This window comes from Choloepus didactylus, chromosome 8 (genome assembly GCF_015220235.1).
Source record: "Choloepus didactylus isolate mChoDid1 chromosome 8, mChoDid1.pri, whole genome shotgun sequence".
NCBI classification, from domain to species: domain Eukaryota; kingdom Metazoa; phylum Chordata; class Mammalia; order Pilosa; family Megalonychidae; genus Choloepus; species Choloepus didactylus.
Window position 1 is genome coordinate 135,941,076 of NC_051314.1, and position 25,284 is coordinate 135,966,359.

Genomic DNA, 25,284 nt, shown 5'->3' on the forward strand with positions numbered 1-25,284 from the left:
CACCTCTTGTAAGCTACATTGTTATACAGTTGTCTTCAAGAGTCAAGGCTACAGGGTTGCTGTTTGATAGTTTCAGGTATTTCCTTCTAGCTATTCCAATGCATTAAAACCTAAATAGTGTTAGCTATATAGTATGTAAGAATGCCCATCAGAGTTACCTCTTTACTCCACTTGGAATCTCTCAGCCACTTAAACTTTATTTCGTTTAATTTCACATCCTGGGGAAAATTCTAAGAGACAGGTTTAGCTTTAAGATGTAAGAAAAGGGGACAAAGAAAAACTCTACTTAGAAATTAACTAGGGCTGCTCTTTTTTCAGTAAAGGATTTAGAGAGTACTAAGTGCATCATCACGCAAAAGAAGCCTGTTCCTTCAGATGTGCCATATGTGGAAGGTGAAAGGAGGAAAGGAAGTGAAAGCTTTTGGCCTGCACTGCATAAGTGGGAATTTATTAGCCAGTTCTTGAGGTCTCTTCTACTCATGCGCCTACCTGCTGAAATCGCAGCAATGGGCAATAACGTGCAGAATTTTAAAAATGTGTATACATCCTCATTATAAATAAGGATTATAACACTCAGATGCTTTATACATATCCACCTAGAAAGATATATTTATTGACCACCTACTAAGTGCCTGGCATGTACCAGGCAAAAGGATACAGTGGTTCCTCCATCCTCCTGGAGGAAAGGAGGAAATGAGGACTGCACATCCTTTGGGACTCAGTGTAGGAGAGAACATGTCTACACCACCTGATGACTTGTCTTCACCCTGTCATTACGCTCAGTCATGATTTTGCAGCAGTGGGTACACACCAGATATTTTTCTCTCCTTCACTCTCCATAAAATGAAAACATCTACAATTCTAAGACCAGGCTGGGTTCCAGAAATTCATTTGTCTCTTTAGTCCTTTACCCTCTTTATTTTTCCTCCATAGTACTTGCCATTATCTGAGATTATTTTATTTGCGTGCTGTTGCTTCATAAGGGACCAGGCCCCTCTTTTCTCCCCAGTATTCCCATCACCCTGAAGAATACCTGCCATACAGAGTGCTTGATCAATAAATATTTGTTGACTGAATAAACCCTGGTCCTTCCTTTTTCATAAAAAGTCCCATCCTCTCTTACTGATTAAGCCATTCTAATGGATGAAGGAGCTGTCAGCAGTACTTGCATTTTTAAGAGGGCCTGTATTTCATAAACAAAATGGTCTTCTAATTGGCAGAACTTCAGGCATCACAATAAAGTGAAGTGAAAACTGGCTGGCAGTGTAAGGAAGGGTATTTTCTGATCAGGTGGGGAGCAGCATTGCAAAAGCAGTCAGGCTTGATTTGCTGGGAAGTCTGCTCCAAGAAAAAAAAAAACTCCTCTGAACTGTGCCCATTTTTTTACAGCTTCTTCCCTTTCTCTGTAACTGAATCTATATGTCCTATAAAAGCCCTGGCAGTGGGAAAGCTGCACATGAAAGATCCATAGTGGATAGAATGATAAGGCTAAAATTGAAGTCATGGGAAACACGGGTACTTTGTCTCTGCCCCTGAGAGAGTATTTCATGAGTGTGTTACGATGTTCTATATCTTTGTGGTTATTATAATTTTTCTATTTATTTAATTTCCAGACTACTATGTCTAGTCAATGAATTGCTTCTCCCTCTGCAAATTATCTATTTGCTCAAATCTGAAGAGTCTAGTATATTTCTGATTTTATTTTGGAAACCAGACAGAATCAATAAAGTACAGATTTCTCAAGATTAAATTTTTTTTTTCAAAAATATTGGCAAACTATTGACAAAAGAAATTATTTTCTTGTATAAGGTTATTTTTTTGAACTTTTTGGAATCTCATGCTTCAGGAATTGTCAAACAGTAGTTAATAAATAATACACAAAAAAGCATGAGAAACTTAGGGTGAAATTTATTAGGGATTCATAGATATGAGAACATCAGGCATATTCTGAAAAACAGTTTCTATCTCACAGTATAACAGGGCATATTATTTTTCTAATTCCCATAACAACTTCACAAAGTTGAAGTTCAAACTTCAAAGTGATTAGCAAAGAATGTTAATCTGGCTGCAGCGCTCACTCATTTTAATTAAACAAACTTTCTTCTCAAAAGCTCTTTGCAAGTTCCAGCAGTCGTAAATATATATTTAATTATATGTGTGGGTGTGTGTGTGTACAGGTATATAGAACTTGCTGTTTTTAATCTGTTTAGTGTGTTATTAAATGTAGTATTAAAGGCATAAAAGAAAAATAAAGATAAGCAAGGAAAGTTCAAGGAAGGAGTAATGAGAGTCCAAGATATGAGACTGATAAAGGTCTGGAAAGAATGAATTGCGATTCTAAAGTGAAGTTACATATTTTTTAGGCTTACTTAAAATATATATTTTATTTACAATAACTTTGTAAATAAATTTGCAAACTGTAAAATTTTTACAATTTGAAATACAGCTGGTAGAAAGGAAATACATGAAACGATGAATCTGGTATCTGGATATACTGGTAAGGCAAATTGCAGGGCAGGGAAGAGGTGGGGATGGAGAACCAGTTCAGGATAAGGAAGAAAGGAGGACCAGATAAATGAGGCCAGTTTTGCCTGTAGGCCTTGTCCATGCGATTCCACTTTGGTGAAACCTTATAAATGACCAAGTCTGTGATGGAACCCAAAGCAAACCACTGTGGCAGCCTCCTCTCACCCTGCCAAGTCTACCCTGGAGGGACAAAAGCTTCTGAGAGTTCCATGCAGTCCTTGAGCCTGTTCTAAGATGTCTCTGAATTTTCAGACGCCTGGGACTCAGAAGCGACCCTGCAGGGCCCAGTGGAGAATGCCCTGCGGAAGGATCCATGAAGCACTGAGTCCACAAAGAGCTCCCGAAGGAGAACCAGAGTGAGTGTGTTCCTTGTCACTAAAATGAGGTAACAGAAAGTGCGGCAAAACAAGGAAGATGAGACACAAAGGGGGAAGGAAGTCACAAAACACTTCGCTCAGAATTAATACTAATGACAGGTCATTTTCTTAAAACTTAAAAAAAAATCTTCTATTGTGGTAACGTATATGCAACATAAAATTTCCCATTTTAACCACTTTCGAGTATACAATTCAGCGACATTTATCACACATTCAGAATGTTGTGCCACCATCACCATCAAAAATTACCAAAACTTTTCCATCACCCCAAACAGAAACTCTGTACCCAATAAGCATTAGCTACCTATTCTCCACCCCCACCCCAACCCTTTGTAATCTGTGCTCCACTTTCCGTCTCTGTGAATTTGCATATTCTAGTTATTTCATACAAGGGAGCTCATACAATAGTTGTCCTTTCATGTCTATCTTATTCCACTCAATAGGATGTCTCAAGGTTCACCAATGTTGCAGTATGGATCAGAGCTTCATTCAATAGCTTTTTGACCTGGTTGAGTAATATTCCACTGTATATATAGACCATATTTTGTTTATCCATTCATCAGTTGATGCATATTAGGGTTGCTCCCACATTTTGGCTATTCTGAATAGTGCTGCTATGGACATTGGTATACAAATATCTGTTCAAGTCCTGGGTTTCAATTCTTTTGAGCATATACCTAGAAGCGGGCTTGCTGGGTCATATGGTAATTCTATACTTAACTTTCTGAGGAACCGCCAAATTGCTTTCCGCAGTGGCTGCACCATTTTACATTCCCACCAGAATGAATGAATGTTCCAATTTCTCCACATCCTCTCCAAAAGCTGTTTATTTTCCTTTTTTATTTTTTATTTTTTAATGATAGCCATCTTAGTGGGTGTGAAATGGCATCTCATGATTGTTTTGATTTGCATTTCCCTCAAACCTAATGATGTTGAACATCTTTTTCATGTGCTTTTATTGGCCATTTATCTTCTTTGGAGAAATATCTATTCAAGTCCTCTGCTCGTTTTAAAATAAATTTTTGTTGTTGAGTTGTAGGAGTTCTTTACATACTCTAGAAATTAAATGTTTATCAGATATGTGGTTCCTAAATACTTTCTCCCATTCTGTAAGTAGTCTTTCCCCTTTCTGGATAATGTCCTTTGAAACACAGAAGTCTTTTAATTTTGATGAAGTCTGATTTACTATTATTTTTCTTTTGTTGCTTGTACTTTTGGTGTAAAATCTAAGATTCTATTGCCTGAGTTAAGGTCCTGAAGATATTCCCCTGTGTTTTATTCTAAGAATTTTACAATTTTAGTTCTCATAAGTCAGTCTTTGGTCCATTTTGGGTTAATTTTTGTATATAGTGTGAGGTAGGGGTCCACTTTCATTCTTTTCCATGTGACTACCAGTTTTCCCAGTTAAAATAAAAAAGACTATTCTTTCCCCACTGAGTGGACTTGACTCCCTTGTCAAAATCAATAGACCACTGATATGAGAGAACAGATAATATTTTTAAAAATAAATCAGTAATTACAATGTACTGCCAAATTTGGGCAGTTGCATTTTAAGAACACAGATTTCGGCATCAAACTGCCTCTGTCCATATTCTAGTTCTGCCATTTAATAGCTCGGTGACCTTGAACAAGCTATTTATCCTTGGTTTCCTCATCTGTAAAACAGGGATAATATTAAGACCTACCTGAAAGGTTGTTATAAGGATTAAGTGAATTAAGAGACGTGATGTGATCATAATAGTACCCGACATACAAAAGAAGGTCAATGTATTTTGGTTATAACTTAATACTAAGTTTATAAACTCAGTAGAGTCAAAAGAATGATGATTATGCTTTCTTCTTTCAATATTTAGTGGAAAAACTATTTTCCCACAATGATTACTTCCACCATAGTTATTTCATCAAAAGATGGCTATGGGTTATCCCAAGGTGGGTGTTCCCTGGCTGGTTCTTGGCCATCCTCATGCCCCACTGCCGTCCTCTTTAGGGTTTCCAGTAACAACATTTCCCTGCTACTTTGTCAACCAGGGTTAAGCACACAGAGTCAGTTTCACTTTCACATCATTAGTCAATTTGGCTTGGGAGTAGACATACTCAATCACGTGTGATAGGTGATAGCTCGGATTTGGGAGTGGCTTCTTCATTCCTCCCAGGAAAGACACATACTTCCCTTCACTTTTCACTCTTCTCCCCTCCTGTTGAGGATGCCATGCAGTGTCTGCAAGTGTGAGGTTCTGTCATACTTGGATTCTGGGCACTCCCCCTGTATTAGTTAGGGTTCTCTAGGGAAACAGAATCAACAAGAGATATCTATAAATATAAGATTTTTAAAAGTGTCTCACACAACTGTGGGTACGCACAAGTCCAAATTCCATAGGGCAGGCAGTAAACTGGCAACTCCAATGAAGATGCTCTATGAACTCCTCAGGCAGCAAACTGGCAACTTCAATGAACTCCTCAGGAAATTCTTTGCTGGTCAGCTGAAGAAGAAGTGAAGGTCTTCTATCTGTCTCGCTTAAAAGTCTTCAAATGATTGGATTAAATCCAGCTGATTGCATTCTCTCATTGTGGAAGACAGGGCCTTTGCTGATGTTATCAGTCACAGCTGCAGCCAATTGACTGATGATTTAATAAACCAGCCTTCTGGTTTATTAACCAGCCACAAATGTCCTTGCAGTAATGGTTAGGCCAGTGCTTGCTTGACCAGACACCTGGGTACCATCACCTGGCCAAGTTGACACATGAACCTAACCATCACACCCCTTTTTGATTTCAGGGCAAGGATTTTAGGGTGGTGCTCCCCTCCTGTATCTGTTAGGATACTGTATGGCCAGTCCTGATGTTAAGAAATCTTACCTTCTCACTGTTCCTTCTCTCTTAATCATTATGCATACCCTGCTGTCTCCTACATCTACACTGGATGCTCTGTTTTACTTTCCATGCTTGTTTTCTGCCTTTCATTCTTCTAGAGCATTCTAATTCTCCACTTTTGCAGTTTTGAACCCACCACTCAGGCTCCAGAATACTACTCTCTCTCCACTGCTCTGACTTCTTTTCTTCACACCCCACCTTCTTCCCGTTTGGGGTTCTGTGGTCTCTGTTATTCGCCTATACTAAACGGACAGTGATGATCAGTAAATATTGATGGCATACTTATTACATGTAGAACTGTCTGCTAAAGGCAAGGTCTAGACTGGAGACACAAATAGAGACAGACCTCTGCCCTCAAGGAGCTCACAGCGTAGTGGGGGAGAAGTGATGGCGTGCCATTACTCCGTTACACATGCTAAGACATCTACGTGTACAGGATGCCATGGCAAATGGGGGAGGGACTTTTTTTCTTTTTGATTTTTAGAAAAGTTTGAGATTTACTGAAAAATCATGCAGAAAATACAGAGTTCCCATATACCTTCTTCCATTATTAACATCTTGCATTAGTGTGGTACCCTTTGTTACAATTGATGAGGAAATATTATAATTGTACTATTAACAATAGTCCATAGTTTACATTAGGGTTTACTGTGTTGTATAGTCCTCTATGGTCGTTTGCTTTTTTTAAAGAAATTTATTCTAGTAACATATATGCCACCTAAACTTTCCCTTTTTAAGCACACTCAGGTATATAATTCAGCGGTATTATTTATAATATTGTGCTACCATCACCACCATCCATTACCAAAACTCTGCTGTCACCCCAAACAGAAATTCTGTACCAAGCAACTATTAACTCTCCATTCCCTATACCCACCCCAGCCCCTGGTAACCTGTTCTTAGTTTGGGTCTTAAGACATCAGAGCTTCTTTTAAAAAAATTTTTGTTATGGTAACATACATATGACCTAAAATTTCCCATTTCATCCACTTTCAATTGTTCAATTTAGTAGTGCTAATTACATTCACAATGTTGTGTCACCATCACCACCATCCATTACCCCAACTTTTCCATCACCCCCAAATAGAAACTCCATACTAGTTGTGCTGGTTTGAATCTATTATGTCCCCCACAAAAGCCAAGTTCTTTAATGCAATCTTGTGGGGGCAGACTTATTAGTCTTTTGATTAGGGTGGAAATTTTTGTTTAGGTTGTTTCCATGGAGATGTGACCCATCCAACTGTAGGTGAGATCTTTTGATTATATCATTTCCATGGAGGTGTGACCCCGCCCAATCAGGGTGAATCTTAATTAGTTCACTGGAGTACTTTAACAGAACCTGCAGAGAGGAGAAGCTGAGAGAGATGCTGAGAGAGACATTTAGGAGGGAAGATAAAATATGTAGTTCAGAGTTTGCTCCTGGGAGAAGCTAAGAGCCCACACAGACCCAGACTCTTGGAGACACTAGAGATGCAGACAGAAAGATGGCTGGAGATGCAAAGCTAAGAGATGAAGCCTAGCGTTTGCCCCAGAGAAACTAAGAGAGGACCCCCAGATGCTTAGAGAGAAATGCCCTGGGGGAACCAAGTAGAGAGCTGAGAGAAGATAAGAGAGACAGAAACCCAGAGACATCCTGGAGAAAGCCATTTGAAATGCAACCTGAAAGCAAAGAACCGGCAGACGTCAGCCATGTGCCTTCTCAGAGGACAGAGGTGCTCTGGATGCCATCATCCTTTCTTCAGTGAAGGTATCTTCTTGTTGAAGCCTTAGTTTGTGCATTTTTACGGCCTTAGAACTGTAAATTTGTAACCTAATAAATCCTTTTTGTAAAAGCCATCCGTTTCTGGTATTCTGCGTAATAGTAGCTCTAGCAAATCAGAACACCACTTAAACATTAAACTCCTCATTCCCCACCTCTACCCAGTCCCTGGAGCTTTTGTTTTTGTGTGCTTGGAACACTTACTCTTAGGACCCAGCCACCACAGAGAGAGGCTCAAGATAGCTATATTGGGGGTAGGAGGTCCCAACCTTTCCATCATGCCCACTAAGGCATTATATAGGAGAGTGAAGTCTGACTGCAGCCTCAGACCGCAGCTGACGCCATGAGGGGCAGAACCGCCAAATTCCTGATCTGCAGAATCATGAGCAAATAAAATGGTGTGAGATCTGTTAGTTTTGGGGTAGTTTGTATGTAGCAGTTGCTATCTAAAGCAGCACTCTTGGACAAATGAACACATGACAAACAATAAAGTGTAGCCTTGAGAATTTCAGGGCAATAGCATTGGACCACTGTCAATAGATGCCAAATTGCACTTCATCGTTAATTGCTTATTACCAAATCCCATTTCAAGCCTATTTCACACTTAATTGTTTAGTGTTCAAGCTTTTCAAAAAGGGGTGCTTAGAAAATGTAATCCTCTAACTCTCTCTTGCAAAAGACTAAGAATACCTGGTAGGGAGATTAAAACTCTCTGGAATTCAGTTTGAACTTTCCTGTTGGTAGCTTTAACACAAATATCAAAATAAATGTATGCTTTACTTTTTGGACCTGTGGAAGGTTTAAAGATTCTTCATAATTTGCCTTTGTAGCTATATTGCAAAGTGTCTTGAGATAAAACAGTATTGGAATAAACAGTTTGATCTCCTTCTAGGTATTGTTTTTAAATATCTAGAATATTTTTCCACTAGAAATTTTTTACACTTGAATAAAAATATATTCTCTCTGTTCTGAATACTTCTAGTCTGTTCTCTGAAGAGAAGGGGCTTGATCTTCTTTCATTTTCTATTGAAATAATAAAACTTCAAATATGATATTATGTGTTGACATTTCTCTCTGCCAGCTCCACCAATGAGAAATTGTTAATGGATGAGTTTTAATTAATTAATTTCCAATTAATTAAATGATGTGTTAATCTCTGCTTAAGAATATTAGCAATTTTTTTGTCAACTAGGTTATATTTGTTTTATTTTAATAAGTACCAAAAAAGCCCTTCCCTACTGTTTCAGAAGCTTTACTCTTTCAAAGTGCTTTTAGTCCTAGATCTCAAGTGTACAATAAATATTAACAAATTTCAATGCTCAGGGACTAGGACAGAATCCCTGTGGTGAAATCCTTCTTTTTATTTAAATTGGGGAAGGAAATTTATAGTGCTGTGTGTTATGCCTTTGGCAAATACTTACACTGCCTCTGCTTTAGAATTCAGAATTATGCAAGTTATTTCTCACTGAATTATTTCCACCAACATTAAAATGTTTTTATAAAACCGTCTAGAGTGACTCAGCTGTATGCAGGGGTTGGCATCATTCAAGTTCTTCTTAGGAAAGAGTTTATATATGGTGACTGTTAATATCACCCCTTTGGTACAGCCTGAATATGTTCCAAATAAAATGCAGGCTAATCTATTTTTCTTTTTGAATTACTAGTGCAGAAGAATTAAGAGAATATCCCCTCTTAGAGGAGAGAAAATTCCATTTGACTGTTATTCATCTATTCCAGAAAAAAAAAGGCACCGAGGAAATCAAGTTGCTCTTGTTAGAGAATCAACATTTGGAGAAAACTGGGTTGTTAGAACATTCCTAGCATTAACATCATCACCAACACATTAGAAGGAAAAATGTTGTGCCGCTGTCGTTGTTGTTGTGGTATTAAATTTCAATTTCCAAAATCCAAGCGAACTGTAGTTGAACGACTTAAGGGTTTGGATGGCTGTGCTCGAGCTTATGAGGGAAGGGTTTCTTGTTGCACTAATAGTTACACCCTCTAATCCACACAGGCTATTCCCCAGGGGTTGGGAAAGGAGGACTGACCAACCGCAGCCCAGGATCTTGGCACTTACCCAATACTCTAGCACCCTCGTTGCCCAGGAGAAATTCTGATCCGACTGGAATGTGTGTGGCACCAAGGGAATCCGTGAAAAACAGCTGCAGACTATTAGCCCTCCAAACGCAACTCACTCATTTTAGGGCCAATATGGAAAAACTGGAACTGGAATCAGACCCTCAGCCTCCTAACCCCCATGTTGGTGATATTCTGTCTGTCTACACTGGCAGGTGGCACCGAAAGAACAAATGCCAAATGAACAACACGACAAGGCTCTGTAGCCTCTGTTCAGTCTTTCCTCCTAAAAATGTCCCTTCGCTGCCCTCCCCACTACTTAGGACCTGACTCCCAGGGGTGTAAATCTCCCTGGCAACTTGGGATATGACTTCCGGGGATGAATCTGGACCCGGCTTCATGGGATTGAGAACATCTTCTTGACCAAAAGGGGGATGCAAAATGAAACGAAAAAAAGCTTCAGTAGCTGAGAGATTTCAAATGGAGTCCAGAGGTCACTCTTTTGGACATTCTTATGCACTATATAGATAACACTTTTTAGGTTTTAATGTATTGGAATAGCTATTAGTAAATACCTGAAACTACCAAACTCCAACCCAGTAGCCTTGACTCTTGAAGATGATTATATAGCAATGTAGCTTACAAGGGGTGACAGTATGATTGTGAAGGCCTTGTGGATCACACTCCCTTTATCTAGTGTGTGGATAAGGAACCAACTTATCATCCGTCCCCTTTTACTGGCAAGGAAACTAAACAACAATGAGGTGGAGGAGCAGACCCCAAGAAAAAGTGGGGAGAGGAGAGCAGCAAATAACAAAGCGGAGAGACCTGGCTAGACAGACGTCAACACACCAAAGGGATTCTGGGTACCTGGCCCTAAATCCACTCTCTGTCAGCAAGTTTCATTCATCTTGACAATATGGACAATGACTGAGCACTGAGTACTCTTTGCACTCATTATTAGGCCCTGAAAATGTGATATTCCTGCTTAGAAACCTTCATATTGGTGACTAGAAGAAAATAAAGTATATTTCCTGGCTATGGGAGGTCTCATGAGCTCCCAGAACACAACGTACACTCTGAGCTCTGTGACAAGAGTTGGAGAAAGAAAAGAAAGATAAGTCCTGGTCTTGGCCCTTATGCAGGTTTACTCAGGGGATAATAATTAAATGACGATATCATTACTGAGCTCCAGTAATGAGCTGGATAGAAACCGCAAGTCCTCAGAGGCATAAAAAACATAAGAGCAAAAGTGAACATGGGACCAGCAACATGGAAAGGGTAAATGAAATGAAAGAACATTTAAAAAAATTGCCAGTGTGTAGAGAGGTAAGTAGTGTCCAGTTTGGAAAGGGGACTTCATGAACAGGCACAGGTGTTTCATTTAAGAAAATATCTTCACCAACATAGGTAGGCATGGATTTGGTGTTTACAGCACCATCTATTTTCCTATTTCTGAAAGGAATGCACGAAACTAAGGATGGAGAAGCCATTAGCAGCTGGAATACAGTCTGCTGAGTCTTACAAAGTGAGAAGCTCCACCCTTATTCCATAGGCAAAGAGGAGAATAACTATTTTGATTGCACTTACTTGACCATGCTGATACTTCTTAGCAGGGACAGATCCAGGAGAACTTGGTCATTTTCCCGGAAACACAGTGCCATTCAGGAAGCAAAGTATACTCTGAAAACTATGTCTCGGACATCCCATAGAGGTTAAATGGGATTTTGTGTTACAAGCTAGAAACCTAAGCAAGAATTTTGACTCTGTTTTAGCAATGCTTCCTTGCTGTCAGGAACCCACACTAAAGGCCTTTTTCTTTTCTTTTTCTTTTATTATTTTTGGGATTTATTTTTATTTATTTATTTTTAAAATTTTATTGTGGTAACATATACATGTAACATAAAATTTATCGTTTTAACTTTGTTTAATTGTACAATTCCATGGCATTAATTACAGTTACGATGTTACCGTGACCATTATCCACTACCAAAATTTTTCATCATCCCAACCAGACCCTGTGCTCATTCATCAGTAGCTCCCCTTTGCCCCTCTCCATAGCCCCTGGTAACCTCTAATCTACTTTCTGTCTCTGTATGTGGTGGCTTGGAGCTATGTACCCCAGAAAAATGTGTTCTTAAACTTAATCCGCTCCTGTGGGTAGAAACTCTTGTAAATAGGACCTTTTGATGAGGTAACTTCAGTTAAAGTGTGGCCCAACTGAATCAGGTTGGGTCTTAATCCTATTACCACAGGACTTATAAGGAAGGTCATAGACGGAAAAAAAACAGGAGGGAACAGCCGGAAGCTGAAATTTTATCTTATTTTATCTTTGGGAGAGAATGGAGAAGCCAGGAGAGGCCGCCATGTGCATGGCCACAAGACAGAAAAGCCAAGGACCAAGGATCACCAGCAGCCAGCCCCAGAATGCCACAGTCCTCTGGAAGAAAGCATCACCTTGCTGATGCCTTGTTTTGGGACTTCTCCAAGCCTCAAAACTGTGAGCCAGTAAATTCCCATTGTTTAAGCCAAGCTGTTGCACGGTATTTGCTTTAGAAGCTAGAAAACTGAAGCAATCATAGTTCTTTTGGCCTATTCTCGATTCTTCAGATAAGTAGAATCATGCAATATTTGTTCTTTTTGTTTCAGGCTTATTTTACTCAGTATAATGTCTCCAAGGTTCATTCATGTTGTAGCATGCATCAGAACGTCATTCCTTTTTGTGGCTGAATACTGTTCCATCGTACGGATATACCATCTGTTGTTTATCCATCTGTTGATGGACAATGGGGTTGCTGGGATTTATTTTTAATATTTAAAAAATTACGTTGTTTCTTTCAGTTTTATATTTTTGGTTATGCCACTTTAACTTAGTCTCCTAAATAGTTAATTATCTCTTTAAAAACATTTTTTTTTTTAATGCTTATTTTATCTTTGGCATACTTTTATCATCCTAATTCTTGAATTTAGTCTTTCATTTTTTACCAGTCTTACTCTTAACTGCTTTCAAAAATTTAAAAATAACTGTTTAAATTTTTATTAAAGACTCTTAAAATCTTTTGTCATTTAATTTAAAAAATATTTTGCTGTTTTAATCCTTTAATATTTTTTCTGTAACAAAATGATTTCTCAGTTCTGTTACATCTATTTTATTGTTCACCTATTGCCTAATGCTTTTGCTTATAGAATATTTTACAATATTTTGATATTACCTTATATTTCCTGACCATTTGTGCTCTTTTTTCCTCTTTTATTATTGGTATTATATGGCAGCAAAGTGAGAGGACATAGGGATGAGGGGGTGGAGAATATTCACCATAAACAGGGAGATAAGAGTTTTTCTCCTACAGTTAGTTGTCTTCCTGCATTTTTAAGTGTGTCCCACCACCTTCAGCTCTGACTTTCCTCTCATATTTCTTCAGATGCAGTAATTCCAGACACCCAAAGGCAAAAACTTACCAGGGTGCTAATGATTTCACTTGTGCGGACATTTAAATCACTAAATTAGAATTCTTTTCTCTTATCACTTACCATGCTGTCCCTCAGGCATTACATGTCTTAAAATTCAGGGCTCAGTTACTTATTCCTCTAATATTCGTTGAGCAGCAGCTATGTGCTAGATTCCAGTGCTAGATTCTAAGGATTAAAAGAAGAATGTGAATTCTGCCCTCATGAAATTTATAATTTATTGACAAAATCTAAAGGTAAACAAACGATGGCAATATAATAGTGAAACTTGATCATCTGCTACCATGTGCCACACATTGCTAAGCATTAGACACGGGTTATCTTATACGAGTTTTGAGAACATGTGGGAGGAAACCAAATCCTGATTTGCAGCAACAGAAAAATCTTTCTAGCTGTGCCAGTTTGAATATATTGTGTTTCCCAAAAGCCATTATCTTTGATGTAATCTTGTGTGGGCGGATGTTATCAGTGTTGATTAGATTGTAATTCTTTGAGTGTTTCTTTGGAGATGTGTCCCATCCAGTTGAGGGTGATGATCCTGGAGGTGTTGCTCCGCCCATTCGGGGTGGGTTTAAGTTGAGTCACTGGAGCCATATAAATGAGCTGACAAACGGAAGGAACTCTGCAGCTGAGAGTGAACTGTTGAAGAGGAGCTACAGCCAAGAGGGACACTTTGAAGAAAGCACAGGAGCTGCAGATGAGAGACAGTTTGAAGATGGCCATTGGAAGCAGACCCTTGCTCCAGAGAAGCTAAGAGAGGACAAATACCCCAAGTGCAACTAAGAGGGACATTTTTGAGGAACTGCAGCCTAGAGAGGAACGTCCTGGGAGAAAGCCATTTTGAAAGCAGAACTTTGGAGCAGACGCCAGCCACATGCCTTCCCAGCTAACAGAGGTTTTCTGGACACCACTGGCCATCCTCCAGTGGAGGTACCTGATTGCTGATGTGTTACGTTGAACACTTTATGGCCTTAAGACTGTAACTGTGAAACCAAATAAACCCCCTTTTATAAAAGCTGATCCACCTCTGGTGTTTTGCATTCTGGCAGCATTAGCAAACTAGAACACTAGAGGAAAAGACATGTAAGATGGAGAATGAAAGATGTATAGGAATTAGCTAAAGAAACAGGAATTCAGAGATTGGGGAGAATATTCCACGAAACAAGAAGTGTGGGACCTGGGAGGAACTCAGAGAGACTCAGTCTGATTGGAATGAGATGAGGCTGGAGAGACAAGGGGGCGGTACAGCAACTAGAACCTTCTAGTTCATGCTAAGGAGCCTCGGCTTCATTCTAAGAACACTGGGTAACCACTGAAGAACTTAAAGCAGGGGAGTGACATGCTCGGATATGGTTTCCAGAAGGATTATTTCAGCTCCAGCGAGAGCACAAGAGTTAGGAGGTCAGAGCAGCAATCCAGAAGAAAAAAATCTGGTGACCTGGAAACAGAGTAGGGGCAGCGGGGGCAGGAAAGGGTGAGCAGAATAAAGAGATAAGAGGAGGGAGAACTAATAGAACTTGGTTTGTATGAACTATGGAGGTGAAGGAGGAGTAGTCAAGGAAAACATCCAGATTTCTGGTTTGTGCCATTGCCAGACACAGAAAAGGAGAAGAGAAAATCTGTGGAAGGAGGTAGGGGTGGATGATGTGCTCAGTTTGGGACATGTGATGTTAGATGCATGCATGAACTATCACGGAGAAAACCAGTAGGAATTTGGGAAGGGGGTAGATAGTAGTTGAAGCCAGTGATGGACGAGGTTGCCCCTGGGGTGAGAACACCGAGGAACACCCACTTTCCAGGGGACAGAAGGGAGAGGAGGAGCTTGCAAAGAAAGTTGAGAAGGAGGGCCCAGGAAGGGAGGAAGGAAAATAGGAAGGGAACCATGGGAATCCAAGGAAGACGATGCCGCAATGCAGGAGGGCTCAGTAGCACGGACTGCTGCAGAGAAGCCGAGTAAGGTAGGGCTGGAATTTAGCAACAGGACTGCGAGAGGGGTGGCTTTGGAGGGATAGTAGAGGCAAAACCAGATGTCTGTGGGCTGAGGCATGTGGGGCGAGGAAACAGAGACAGTAAGTGTAGAAAACACTTTAAGGAGTTTGGTTGTGAAGAGGAGGAATGAGAAGAGGCAGGAGCTGGAGAGGGACACAGAAGGATGGCCTTTTTCTCCCAAAGAAGGGAAGGACTTGGGCATGTTTAGTGCAGTGAGAATGGGGCCATGATAAGGGAGAGAAGGCAAATACAGGTGAGAGAGGAGACAACAGAGAGAATAAAATTCCTGAGAATGAGAGAGCAATGGCTTCCAGAGCACCAGGGGGCGAGGCACATTTTCCATTGTGAAAAGACGGAAAGTACTGGAGGATGCACAGATAAAGCTATGTCTGTAAGCTTGTGATCACAAGGTCAGGGTGATTCTTACCGGAAAACTTGCATTTTCGCAGTGAAGCAGGTAGCAAGACAACTTGCTGAGAGCGAGGGGATGCTGGGGGCAGGAGAAGTCTGAAACTGAACGCAGTGGAGAACTGACCAGGGCAGCTGACCTGGAAGCCAGGAAAGGCTGAGAGCCTAGGAGAAGCTGGAAATCAAGGAAGTACAGCATCCTGAATTTGCAAAGCTGCACAATTTCTCCAGTAGAACCCATCGGCCTATGTGTAGACACTGGAAAAAGTAGACAGTTGGATTCATGGCCCCAGCAACCTCAGATTGAAAGAAACATCATCTCATGGGCCAATGCCTGTACTTCTGGGAGAAGCAAAGGGAAAGCTTCAGTACAGGGAAGGGTGGCCATTTTTAATCTGTATCTACTTGAGATTGACAATCTCCAATCTACATAATTAATGCTATTTCTTACTAACCCATCTAGTTCTTTAAGGAGCCAATGAGGTATGTCTCAAAGTTTATATGCTTCCTGACAAATGGGGAAATAAGATCAGGTCTTTGGAGAAAGAAACAGTTCTATTCAATGCTTACTACGCTTTACAGGCATTATTTTTTTTTTTTTAATATTCATTTTATTGAGATATATTCACATACCACACAGTCATATAAAACAAATCATACATTCGATTGTTCACAGTACTGTTACATAGTTGTACATTCATCACCAAAATCAATCCCCAACACCCTCATTACCACACGCACAAAAATAACCAGAATAATAATTAAAGTGAAAAAGTGTGCTTCAGGTTTTAAAGCAGGGAAGGATAGTGAGGCATTTGCCTTGGGCCCCAAATTTAAGGGGCACCAAAAAACTCAGGAAATACTATTTGAATGCAAGGTTTTAAAAAATCAAAAGTAATGCAAAAAGTCCATGGTGAACAAAATATCAAAATTTCAAATACAGATAACATTGGTAATGGTGTACAGGCATTATTTTACTTACTCCTTGTACCAGTTCTAGAGTAGCTTACTATGTCTGCTTCATGGTTAAGGAAACTGAGGCTCAGAGAAATTAAGTAACTTTTCCAAGGTCACACTGCTTATGAAAAAGTGAAGTCTGGATTTGAACCCAGGTCTGTCTGCTTCCAAACACTGGTTATTAACCATTCTTAACTATTTCATAACACTATAGTATATAGTGTATATAGTACAATATATAGTACACTATATTTAGTACACTATATAGATTGTACATAGTAGATACAATCAGAACAAAATAGAGAAAGGTTGGCCAGAGAGGAGAAGGCCTGCCCTGAGGTCTGGGCAATATTTACCATACATTTATAATGCATTATAATGCAGAGGGCCCAAGCTTTGCGTAACACAAGGTATAAAGATAAGAAGGCCATTGGGTGGTATAATATTCTGCCATCGTGGGGAAAAAAAAAAGTCATTCCCTATCTATAGATTTATTTCCAACAACACACAATTTCCTTCAGATTGGTACCTCAATTTCTGTTGAAATTCAAATATCCCTGGGAACAATAAAGCTTTCAACCTATATAAGTTAGAAACATTGCAGGAGGGGAGGGAAAGGCAAATAACAGTGCTTGGAAATTGCCACTATGGCCAGCACTAAATGCATCATCTGGCTTCTCTCATTTTGTGTTTGCCACAACCCTTGTGAGAGGGGCATTATTCTCCCCATTTGACAGATAGGAAACTGAGGCTCAGTGAGGTTAACTTAGCCAAGGTTATGCAGCTGGTAACTGGCAGAGTCACAGTGAAATCCAGGCATCTGGCTCCAAAGAGCTTTCTAATTACTTTGATGTGATGGGTCAATGCTGAGGCCAGAGCGGGTGCTGGCCCACGTCAGGGACACCGCGGCCACCACTTGGTCAGGGCCAAGTGCACCGAAGTTCACACTCCCATGGGTTTACCAGATCCTTGCCACAACATACTGGGACAGGCAGAGAAAAAAGCTGATGCTCTGAGCCTAAGTTCCAACATAAAGGTGGGATTCAAACCTTTGTTCCTCTATTTTCAAGTCTTCACATGTGTGCTCCTATTAAAAATTGTTAAGCTGGTTCAAACCTCATCTACTTTCAAACCATGAGCTAGGAGGCTTCCGGGGGAAAGTCTTTGGCTGGGTAATAGTCAGGCATCTTAAACGATTCAACTTGTGTGAGAACCCAAGTTGGCCTTACAAAGCCTTCCAGGGCCTCAGTTTCCTCTCAGGCTAAACCCGGATGCTTGGTCTAGTGACAATATACCTTGGGGTACAGAGGGAAAGGGGGTCAGTGGAAAATGGCTATGAGATGTATACCACACATCCAAAATGTCAATACCTAGAAAATTTAGATTCCTTGCTTTGAGATTTTCTATAGTGAGTACTGTTGTATCCTCATCAAAAATTCAGAAGAAGAAGAAAAAAGACCCTTTCCTTTTTTTTTTAATTCATTTTTATTGAGATACATTCACACACCGTGCAGTCACACAAAGCACACATTCAATTGTTCACAGTAACACCATATAGTTGTGCATTCATCACCAAAATCAGTTTTTGACACCCTCATTACCACACACACAAAAACAAAAACAAAAATCAAAGTGAAGAAGAACAATCAAAGCAAAAAAGAACACTGGGTGCCCTTCCCCCCCCCTCCCCATTTTTCTACTCATCCATCCACACACTGGACAAAGGGGAGTGTGATCCACATGGCTTTCCCAATCACACTGTCACCCCTCCTAAGCTACATTTTTATACAATCATCTTCAAAATTCATCGGTTCTGGGTTGTAGTCCAATAGTTTCAGGTATTTACTGCTAGCTATTCCAATTCATTAGACCCTAAAGGGTTGTCTAAAGTGTGCGTAAGAGTGCCCACCAGAGTGACCTCTCGGCTCCTTTTGGAATCTCTACCACTGAAGCTTACTTCATTTCCTTTCACATCCCCCTTTTGGTCAAGAAGGTGTTCTCCATCCCACGATGCCAGGTTCAGACTCCTCCCCAGGAGCCATACTCCACGCTGCCAGGGAGATTTACTCCCCTGGGTGTCAGATCCCACGTAGTGGGGAGGGCAGTGATTTCACCTGCCAAGTTGGCTTAGCTAGAGAGAGAGGGCCACATCTGAACAACAAAGAGGCATTCAGGAGGAGGCTCTTAGGCATAATTTTAGGGAGGCCTAGCCTCTCCTTTGCAGCAACAGTCTTCCCAAGGGCAAGTCCCGTGGTAGAGGGCTCAGCCCATCAAACCACCAGTCCCCTATGTCTGTGAGCCCATCAGCATCCATCGAGGTGGGGAAGCCCAACACCCCTGCATTCACCACCAGATAGCTCCTCAAGGGGGCTCTGCGTATTTTTTTTCATTTTTTTTTTAATTAACTCTTTTTTTAGGGATCCTTTTATTTGCAGCAAAGAGCATACAGAATGGCAAGACTCAGAAATGCTGGGGATACTTGAATGGAGTTGATATCCATTGGTAGAGAAAACCACTTATAGAGTTCCTCCTGTTCTTAGAGAAGAGTCTAACGTGACTTAAAAAGGTTGAATCTACCTACTAGTTTGCACAGGACAATCCGGGTTTACACTGGTTATCCCAGTCTAATTATTAATGCTCACTAAGAATCCCCATTCACTTGCAAAAGTGTCCCAGTTTGGATGATAAATTGTATGATTCTCCTGCCCATCAAACTTTGTAGACCTGGCCTAGGTAACCCCTCCAGCGTCTCCCAACAATATCAACCACACACCTTGAAACACACTATGAGCAGACCCTGGTTTCCTTGCAACATCACTACAAATGGAGACCGTTATTTCCCTCATTTTACAGATGGGGACAGTGAGGCTCTGAGAAGCTGACTAAGGTCATCCAGCGAATTAGCGGGGGGAGCACAGATTTAAACCAAAGCCATCTGATTCCAGAGCCTCTGGGCTTATCCTGCTGTCTCCCACTTACCTTCTAGAATCAAATCAGACTGTGCTTCTCTCTTGCTAGGATGCCTTGCTCATGTGCCCCCAGAGCCATTCTACAAATACTGTGCCTACCTCCTCGATGCCTCCACCTGGCTCATGGCCACTTACCCTTCAGGGCACATCTTAGCTGTCACTTCCTCCGAGAAGTATGTTCATATCCCTCAAATCTAGATGCTCCCACAGCATCTTAGATGCCCTCTGTCATAGCACTCATATATTCATTCTGCAAATATTTATTGTGGGCCTGCTCTGTGCCAGGCCCTGTTGTAGTAGCTGGGAATACAGATACAGACAAAATCCCAGCTCTGATGGAGCTTATATTCTAGAGGAGGAAATAGACAGGAAGTAAACAAATAAATATATAATAGAGTTCTACACCATAGCATCATAAACTGATATATAATATTATAAGTTCATGATGAAATCATCACACCTCATTATAATTTCCTATTTAGTTGACTACATCTACCCAGTGAGTTATATAGTACAATGTGTGGGTCTAAGGCTGAAAACAAAAGCCTGATGAGTCAATGACTAATCTTCATCCTTTCTGCTCCCTCCACTGTCCTGGGAATTTGTCTTCTGATAATTCACAAAAGATAATTAAACCTTCAACTCATCTTCTGCAAAGGGTCTGTCCCACTCATTTAGAGTTATTAGTATGAATGCCATATTTCTTTATTCTCTATACCCATTCTAGAAATCATGAGATCCTTCATGTGGGTGGGGCAAACCCAATAGAGGGACATTTTGTTTATCTTTTAGGACCCCTCCTGCCTTTTGGGGCTGCTTGAGTATAGCTCTTCCAATGATTCTGCACTAGCAAAAGCTTTATAGGCATAAGGTGAGATAGGAAAAAACAGTGCATTCAGGAGTAGCATTAACTCATAGACCCTGACATCGGGCATCAAATAATATGGTAAAAATTAATTGGTAGCCAATCCAGCCCTGTGGTTGATAGCAAGTGGTTTATAGCCAATGGCCAGATAGATCTGGAAAGAGTTCTGAGTCTACCACTTACCAGCTGTAAGATGTGGGCAAGTGTCTTAACCTCCCTGAGCCTCAGTTTCCTCATCTGTAAAATGAGGATAATAAAAATAATGGTATCTAATTTATACAGGTTTTGTGAAGATGAAGTGCTGTAGCAATGCTTATTAAATAAGTAAATAATAAAATTATGAGTATAATATCTGGCACTCAAATTGTAAGTAATAATTACTCAATAAACCATCCTTTATTGTTTCTGTTGGCTTTATGATTATTATTATTAGCTTAATTCTAAAGTTGACATCAACCTACAGCAACCTGTAGAAAGATAATGCTGCTTGCAAAGGAGTGGAAAATAGGATAAATATCTTTATTACTGTAACAGCTTAACTATGATTCTGGGCTCAGGGTCAACTATTCCTAATTTCTGAAACCTCTGAGTGTCATTTCACCCCAAGAATATTTTTAGATAACAGAACAATCTTAATTTGACTGTGTATCAATGTTTGACATGCTAAAAATAACAGATGTTTCCATCATTGAAACAAAACACATTTTAATTCACCTTTCTGGCTCAACAACATGTTCTCCTGTGAGTTTCTTAGTCATATTTTCTACTTTAAAGCTAGAACAGGCACGGATAAGCAATGCTAGATGTACTGCTGCTTGAAAATGAGACATTTGATGATTTAAAATAATAGACAGAAACACAAAGAACGATTTTAATATTATGTATGCCACCATCAGACTTATTTTCCTGCAATTTACAGATTTGATATTGGGCAAAAAAGTTACAGATACTTGGAATCATGGGATAAACCTGTGTTCTCTGAGATTTTTCATCAACTAACAATATATTTTTTAAAGGATTTTTGGAAATATTGGGTAAAAAAAGAAATGAAAGATTGAACTCTATAAAAAGGAACTCACCTGAATTCAAATATATTCAAATTTGTTATTCTTATGATTTTTTATGGGAAATATTCGGGGGCAAACAAATAATCAATGACTCTGAAACACTAAGTGCATTAAAAACAGGAAGTACTAAGTCTAATTCCTGTTTTAAAGAAAGGCAGCTGTACTATAATAAAATATTGTAAGATTTGCCTATGGAGTTTAACTGAATCCCAGCTACAGACTTGTACCATAAGCCCACACTCTCCAGGGAAAATCTTGGACCCAGTCCACAGGGAATTTTATATAAAACATTATATAATTTTATATAATTCATTATACAGAAGAATTTGGTCTTTTCCCCAAAGCAGAATGTATTACAGTGGAATGAAGAACCTTTATAAAAGTGGCCAAGAACAAATGGGCTATTCAAGGGGGGCCTCCAATACCTTCTGTGAACAGGTGAAATAGAATGTTAGTGCCGAAAGGGATTTTTGAGATAATATGGAGGACTGAGGTGTGAATAATTTAACACTATATCTGCAATAACTGAAAGAGAAATGAAACATCAGAGAAAGAAATCAAAGTTCCGGTAGTGGCACCTTGTATGTTAAGTGCAGACTTAATAAGAAAGCTTCTCCCATGAGGAGGTAGAGCTGGCAGGGGATAAATGTAGATGTGTACCCTCACATTACTTGCCACAGTGAGCCACCATAGCACAAGGCTGTGGCGGAAGTGAACATGACAAAGCGGATGGTAACAAGAGTCCTCCCTGGAAATTTACATTTTAAAAGTCTAGAAGACAATTGCAGGAGGCTGAAACAAAAGCTGTGATGCCAAACACAGGTTACTCTTGAAATCAGAGATAAAAGTTTGTGAGAGAAAAAAAAAAATCTTAATTTAGACTTAACTGCTAACTCGGAAGAGTTTCACAGCTGAGGCTTTGAAGTCTTCAGAAGATATTCCTATGCTGTGTCTTTAAATATACAGTATGTACATTCAGTCAGCAGAAGAAAGGGACTAACAAGATCATTCTGTGGCAGACACCTGCATCAAACAATGGCACTGATATCTGAGAGATGTTAAACAGCTGTTTACTTCAAAAGTAATTTGCAACCAAATTAGTAAAAATGTCACCCTCCTTCCCACTAGACACAGCATTTTTGAAAGAGATTAAGCATCCTCAGTAAGCCTGCCATTTTACGTGAGTTATGAATGATGTTAGGAAAAAATGAACATGATTTGTGTAGATCTGCAATCAACATGCAGTATTAATGAAATCAGATAGTTTTACAGTTTTACATAGGCTACCCACTCCTCTTCCCCCACACACATCCATTAGTTATTGAACTTGGTAAGCTGGCATCGAAAATTACAACAATTTTTTGTTACACTGAAATTTAAAACTTTATAGTGCAGTACACGTTATTTTTCTGAAGTCAAACCAAAGGTAAATTTCTCAAGGTTCTTACTGTTTGCTGCAGCAGCCTGTGAGGGACAATAGAATCTTTTAAATACTTGTAATAGATGAAAAACAAACCTGATTACAAATCTTTCCTTTTAAAATCTTAAACCATGTACCAAGTTTTTGGTTCAAATTGTGTAGTGTAAGTTAAATTTAAATTATTAAATGACATGAGTATTTCTGTAAGCATAGTTACAGTGAAATAAACTTTAAAAAAAAAACATAAACACAAAAAAATGAACAAGATTCACATGGTTGGGACCCAAAATCATACATAGACCTTGTCTATAAAAGGTCCTCTGGCTAGGGAATGTCCAGTGGTGGCCATGGCTTCTAGAAAATAACACAGGGAAAAGGCAACAACTCAGCCAAGCTGCTGTATTTCTTGCTTCGCTCATGAAGACCCCCTGAATCCCAATGCTTTAGAATTCTCTTTGCCAAAAGAAAGGTATGAAATACCGGGAGTGGATTAAATGCAGGGACTGACTCCTCAGAACATGTAGGCGTTTCATAAAACCATTCAACAGGCTTGGTATGTGATCAGAAAGGGACGTGGAACTTGAAAGACCTGGACACTATGTTGATGGTTTAATTTCATCACTGACAGGGAGAGTTCAGTGAGTTCTCCTTCGTTTCTTCACGTCACCAACCCCCTCCTCATCGGCTATTGCAATTACTGAACAATCTTTTATTAGCGCTACATTGGGCAGGCATATTTGCAGGGCAACCCAGGGGACAAGGAGGCTCTGTGGTGCTTTCCTGGCAGAAATAACCAGAATCTCCCTGTTGAACCAGCATTTGGGCCTTTTTTTCATGCCTATGGAGCACTGTTCCCATCTGAATCACAAGGCGTTAGCATTAACAGCCAGTCTCACAATGATAATTGTGACTTTACAAATTAAATAAAAGAAAGATATCTAACTAATATTTTTTTGGTAATGATCAAAGACCTGCCTGGCCTACTCCTGGCTGTGAAAAGAAACTTGGTTTATTTAGAAGTGTGAGTATTGGCAGCAGTGGCCCCTACTGTAGCAAATCTCAAGAAAACTGGTTATTCCCTTCCTAGGACAGGTTGTCATCTCCACAAAATATCTCTCTTTCCAAATTTGTACCAAGAATGTAAACACTTTTCATCTTTTCCTCACTCTCCCCAGTCCGCATCAGATCAGATGAGAGAGAAAAAAAAGCAAGAAGGAAAGAGGCATCCCTCCATCCCTTACACTCAGTGACCTCCAAAGGGCCGAGTTCAGCAGCATCCTGTGCAGTCAACACACAAGAAACCAAAGGAAAACAATTACAAAAAGTTGTCTTTTATCGAGCTCTCTTTTCATCTTTTCAATTTCGTTCTCACTCCCGCTTCCCGCAGCCTTCAACCCTCTTCCTGGAACATCTCAAAAGGAGAGCCGTGTTTGCTATCCCCACTCCACACCCGCTTCTTGCACCTCGCAGACCAACCGAGCCTCGGCGGGGGCAGCTCTCGGCCCTTCTGTGCTGGATCCCGCGCCCTTCTCCTACCCCCTGGCCTCCTCCAAAGCCCGGCTGTCCCAACCCTGGGGCGCAGGCGACGAGCCGGGGACGGCGGAGAGCTCCTACCTGGTCGGCGGCCGTCGGGCAGCTGCGCGTCCTGCCGCGGGGTCCGAGCGCGGCGGCGGCGCTGCTCCTCGGCGGCCGTGCGGCTGCTCCTCGGCGGCTGAGCGGCTGCCTCGCGGCGGCGCTGAGACTGGCGCTGCGCCTGAGCGCCCCGAGTGGGTGCGCCTCGCGCTGCAGAGCGCTCACGACCCCGCGGCGGCCCCTGTGGGGCACTCCGAAACACCCACCTCTAAGCCCCTGCGCTCAGTCCCACGCTGGCATCACTGAGTTCTTTCTTCTCTTCCTATTGTCTTCCTCTCTTCCCCTCCCCTCCGTTTCTCACTCCTTGCTTTACCACCGCTTTCTCCACTATTAACTCGAATTTTGGCAAGCCGCCAGTGACCTGGACCAAGGCTGATGGGATAATGTGATGCTGAAGAGAAGCCTGAAAAGTTAGCCCTATCTTTAGCGATCTTCTGAGTGTTCGGAATAAGGAAGAGGGGGCTCGATAGTACATGTTTTCTATTTCTAACAAACTGCAGTGGGAAGGATAAAGGCCATTCAGTGGAAAACACTTGATATGTTTTCACACTAGAAAGGATTCCTGAGCAGTTTTCTCTTTACATTACTTACCTGAGGAGGTTTGGGTGCAATCGCATCCTCTGGATAATCTTTTCTAGCTTGTTTCCGATCTATGATTTTGATTTTGATGTCTCTGCACTGTAGATGATTTCCAGAGTTGAACTGCTTTCATCTTTACACACCTTGAAGCTGTAACTTCTTGTCATTATGGTGCCTGTGTCATCTTAAGAACTTTATGCCTTGTTGGTAATACTAATGATGATAACGATGATGATGATAATGGGGTGGTTTTCCCCCTGTATTCCATAGCATGAATTTTTTTTTCACCTTAGAAAATTCTGTCTGGTTACCAATAGTATT

General features: G+C 40.5%; 1 protein-coding gene across 1 annotated transcript in view; it reads right to left on the reverse strand.

The window, feature by feature from the left end:
• PRKCQ (protein kinase C theta) overlaps positions 1-24,466 on the reverse strand; it is a 158,533-nt gene extending 134,067 nt beyond the window's left edge. Inside the window, 1 exon segment of the mRNA XM_037845292.1 lies at positions 24,367-24,466. The gene's annotated coding sequence lies outside the window, so the exon portion shown is untranslated.
• Between the last annotated feature and the right edge of the window lie 818 nt (positions 24,467-25,284).